Source organism: Temnothorax curvispinosus, unplaced genomic scaffold, assembly GCF_003070985.1.
Source record: "Temnothorax curvispinosus isolate PA1 unplaced genomic scaffold, ASM307098v1 QBEX01009088.1, whole genome shotgun sequence".
NCBI classification, from domain to species: Eukaryota; Metazoa; Arthropoda; class Insecta; order Hymenoptera; family Formicidae; genus Temnothorax; species Temnothorax curvispinosus.
This window is the reverse complement of record NW_020218868.1, coordinates 1-5153: the sequence shown is the minus strand read 5'-3', so window position 1 is coordinate 5153 and position 5153 is coordinate 1. Positions and strand designations below refer to the sequence as shown.

The following is a 5153-nucleotide window of genomic DNA, read 5'->3' as shown; positions in this document are numbered from 1 at the left end:
AAAATGAATCGTAAAAGTTCTAAGTTTCCAACGTAAACGTTCTCAGAATATGAACGATGTCAAAATCGTGTGTTAAATATATGTATTTGTTGCTGTTTAAGACGCGTACGGCAAACGTATTCAAAAATATAACCGTCTTCCACGACTTGGTACTCAGACCACTTGATATGGAACTGTGACTCTTACTATTTAAGTTTTACCGATTTAAACGTTCCACGATGAAATATATTTTATAATTGTCGGCCACTTAGGTCGACGTAGTGCTGCGAAGTAATATACGTGCAACACCAACCCAGAATATAGCCATTTTCTAGTACCTGGCATCTCGACACCTGATGTACAAAAAGTGATTCGTAGAAATTTTAGTTTTCCAACTTAAGTGTTTTCAAAATATGAACGATGTCGAAATCGTGTGCTAAATATATGTATTTGTAGCTGTTTAAGACGCATACGGCAAACGTATTCAAAAATATAACCGTTTTTTACGACTTGGTACTCAGACCACTTGATATAAAAATGTGACTCTTACTATTTAAGTTTTACCGATTTAAACGTTTTACGATGAAATATATTTTATAATTTTCAGCCACGTAGGTCGACATAATACTGACAAGTAATATACGTGTAACGTCGACCCAGAATATAGCCATTTTCTAGTACCTGGCATCTCGACACCTGACTTAGAAAAAATGAATCGTAAAAGTTCTAAGTTTCCAACGTAAACGTTCTCAGAGTATGAACGATGTCGAAATCGTGTGCTAAATATATGTATTTGTTGCTGTTTACGACGCGTACAGCAAACGGCAAATAAAATTTAAAATAGATCGATATCTCAATATTTGCGGAAATTAGAGCAACCACGGACATTTCTAAAAAAATTTAAAATTTTTTTAAAAAAGAACTTTTTTACCGATCATCGCCAAATTCAATACCAACCTTCCTTGAACGAGACTCTCGATTAAAAAAAACAGCCCGATATCTCAATATTTGCGGAAGTTAGAGCAATCACGGACATTATCATAAATCTGCACATACACACATGCAGACATGCGATTTTAATGCGATATTTCGACATTTTAGAACACTCTGAACATATTGGCAGAAAAAACTCAAAAACCAATCTCTTTGTTGGTTTCTTCTACCCCTATTTTATATATAATTCATTTAAATTTGATTGACTAGACCCAACTTTATGCGCAATCAACTCTCTAAAAGAGAATCAGTGTATTTTTACTGAGAAACAGTAAATAGTCACTGATTGAAGCAGTTATAAGTATACCACTAAGAATCAGTGACATTTCACTGAAGGAATTAGTTATTTATTGACTGTTTCAATCAGTAATATTGGACTACTAGAAACAGTGACTTAAAACAGCAAAATCAGTAATGTGAGCTGATTAAATCAGTAATATTGACTATTTCAATCAGTAATATTATACTACTAAAACAGTGACTTTGAGCAGCAAAATCAGTAATGTGAACTGATTAAATCAGTAATATTGACTGTTTTACTCAGTAATATTGGACTACTGGAAACAGTGACTTTGAACAGCAAAATCAGTAATGCAAGCTGATTAAATCAGTAAATGTCCCAGTAAACAGTAACAAAAAGTAATAACCTTAATACATGTTATAACTTTTATTCAACAATGTAATTGTTACGTACAAAATGTTTACAGAATGAAGTCAATTAAAAATTAAACATTCCTCAGCTTACGAGCTTGTGCCTCTATGTTTGTTCCTTCCTAAAAAAAGATTTTTCTGTGTGTTAGCAAGTATTAATATATAACTTTTAAATGCACTAACCAAACTTACAGGCCATATCTGTATTAACGAAGAATTTGGAAAAATAGGAGGATCATCATGTTGTCCCTTATCAATGTTCTTCTGAAATTAACTATCCAAATATTTGAATCGTGTTTTAACAATCAATTTATACTAAGAAATTATAAGAATAAGAAATAAAAGACTTACTCCTTTTGATAAGTTTCCAACGATAACCGAGATTAATAATCTTATTCTGTTTGCTGTTCAGTTCTCTCGTTCAATACGCCGTGGTTTATGCTGAAAATGAAAAGGGAGAAACAGTCTCTAGTTTATCGCGCTTTACTATGGGCCCGTTGGACCTCCATCTTTGCTCCGTTGGCAAACTATAACCTCGCCCCGTTGGGCCACCGTACTCGTCAGTACCCGCGGTAAATGAACTACAGCTCAAGAAGCTTTCGTACTTACTTTTAACCTCACCTTTTTCGCAAGCACGCTTAGCTCAGTACCGCAGTTTCTCTCATTCTTCGTAATGTACACTTAGCACCGCTTCGTCCTTCGTCACGTATACTTCGTTCTCGTCTTCTGTTTCACACATCACTGAGATCACAATCCTGTTCCGCTTCCTCGCACCATCAATCAGTATTACCAACAGATAACTGATTTTACAGTAACATCTTACTTTCACTGACCATAATCAGTGAAATATAAGATAAAGAAACAAAAAGTAAACATTCTACTGAAGTTCAGTGAAATACTCACTGATTCTCAGTGAAATCCTATTTTACTGTTTCAATTAGTGATATTTTCACTGATTCTACTTTAGAGATAAAGGTTCGTATATGAAATTCACGAAAACAAAGCTTCCTCTATGAGGAAGCAATAGTTTGATTATCGACTCGTCCGCTCAAATATACTATTTGATACGCGTATCGACAGAGTTGGTGCAAACTAGGCCACGTACGTCAAGTATCGGTTGTAATTGTGAAATAAGGAATGACAATAGTCTGTCGAAGAAACAAGTCGAAAGATGAATCAATTTTGACGATCGTTGAACGAAGAGTAAAGAACAAAGTTTAATTTGACGTTTAATTTATGCCGAATGTATCGCAATTGTATCTAGTTTCTTTAATTTTACTCAACAAACGATAAGTCTGTCGAAAGAAGAATTATTTTTCACGAGCCACTTGTTCCATTTTAAGATTTGAACGTTAAATAAAGGAAAAAATCGCATGTATCTTTCAATCGTATACACATGTAAATTCTATCGAGTGTCACTTTCTTATATATTCGATACTGAACAAGTATGTAAAAAGACAATTAAGTATTTACGAAGCACTTACGTTTACGAAGACGTGTTAAATTATTGGTAAATTTCAAAAAAGCAAGTTTGAAAATCTTAGAATTCTATCTTAGACTTTCTAAGATTTTCGAATTCGCCTTTTTTTTGTCAATTAGGCAGACTACAGTTATGTATTCTTATGTTTTTGGAGTAGCTGAATTTGAAATTGCAGTCTGCGCCTTTCACTCTATGTAGTATAGAGTGAATATTTTTATTCACATGAGGACTTCCCAGGTAGGAATATACAAATGGCCCAGTCTCGAGCCAGGCTTGATCTAATGATGAGGAAGTATGGGCCAAGCATGGTAACTACGCTGGTCCAAGCCTGGTTGAAGCCTGGGATGATAACCTCGGGCAAAGCTCGGGGTGCTCGAGGTGCCAGGCTTGGCCCAAGGCTTGGGTAACAATGAAGCCAAGCTTGGCTTAGAGTAAAAAAACAATACTGCCAGGACTCATTTCTCTTTTACAAATGATTATTTAATATTTAATATACATATATTGTTATAATATACTTATATAGATTATTAATTGTAACCTCGTTGCTTTCGGCCGCCTTTCCTATCGCTAGTTCTTGATAGGAAAGTACTTACGGCTGATAATATTTGTACTTTCTCCTCACTCTCCACATATTTTTCTTGTATATAATCTGAAAAAGTTACATATTATTGCATTAATTATTGTATAAATAATATATTTTAAATCTACTTACTAGATAAACGTGTATAAGTCGTGGTTTTACTGAAACTGAGTTTCGACACTCCTTTCACTATCCGACCTGCACCACTAAATTGCAGCTGAACGTTTTTTTAAATAATTTCCGATAAAATCGCTGCAATATCCGCTTTATATCCGCGACATCCCATAGTAGTAATTTTGAAAAATATGTCCTAAAATTAATTACACATTAATAGAATATTTATCTCAATAAAAATTCCAATTGTACATTTTTTCAATATTTACAAGTGCCCGCTGCTTTTCCTCATTTTTTTTTAATTCTCGATCAAAACTTTGAAACTCATCGACAGATTTGAATGGTACTGCTCCCAGTAGTTTTCTCCATTGAAAATTTTCTTCTACTGAATTCTTTCTACGTAATAGTGTATTGCCATATACATATATCTTTTAATTCGCGAATCTTGTTGTTGAAATTATAGTGGAGACTTCTTTTGCAATTAGAAATTTTTTTGTAAATTGTTTTCTTCAAACACGTTAACTGTTCTTCAAAAAATCTTGCCAATATTTCTAAAAAATAAAAAATATTAATATTTTGTGTATAATTCTAATTGATTAGATGAAAATTTTGTATCTAACAAAAAATTTGTGAATATTACTTTCTCCATCTTTCATTTTGTCATAAACGTTAAGATCAGTATTTTCCTGTTCACCTGTAAAATATAAAACACATTCTATTTCTATCGGGGTATGTAAAAATGTGTGTGTGTTATATACAGGGTGTTTCCGAACATCCGCACGTCCGTTCATGTGCAAGTAAAACTAATTAAACTAATTAAACAAAAAAGTTCTCTATCATTTTGTAAACTATTATGTAAAATTTTGAGTTATTAATTGAAGAAATTTTTAAACATGGCAATTTTCAATAATTAATAGCTCAAAAGTTTACGTGATACTTTTTCATTAATTTTTGAAAATACAATCTGTGATTGAACAGTGCCGTATTACAACTATATAACATATACATTCAGTCAAATGGAAATATTCGGTATCGAGCAGGTCGGAGAAAAGTTGGAAATAGACGCAAATACATTGCATTATGTAAATCCTGATGTAAAAAGTGAAATATGCAATTATAATATGCGATTGTCGAGCGTTTCCGGGATTTTATGAATACAGTAAACTGCCTCTTTAATATGAATTATTTACGTGATACTTTGCAAATGCTAGCACTTTTTAGTTCAGTTTAGTGAGTTCTACCTGTACGTGAATGGATGTGCGAATGCTCGGAAACACTCTGTATAGCTGAAAATTATGTTTAATGGATAAAAAAAAATTATTTGTTTTACCTTCTTTAAACTCTCTGTTTGATTGA

The 5153-nt window shown here is 33.0% G+C and overlaps 1 long non-coding RNA gene across 2 annotated transcripts; it reads right to left on the bottom strand.

The window, feature by feature from the left end:
- Positions 1–1643: 1643 nt before the first annotated feature.
- On the bottom strand, positions 1644–2573 carry LOC112458672. Of its 2 annotated transcripts, none has more exons than XR_003041234.1 (4): positions 2233–2573; positions 1975–2064; positions 1807–1887; positions 1644–1745 (listed from the first exon to the last, which is right to left on the bottom strand). It is a non-coding gene; the product is annotated as an uncharacterized LOC112458672 (long non-coding RNA). The 2 variants fall into 2 exon arrangements; XR_003041233.1 differs by having other exon boundaries at positions 1816–1887; positions 2233–2568.
- Between the last annotated feature and the right edge of the window lie 2580 nt (positions 2574–5153).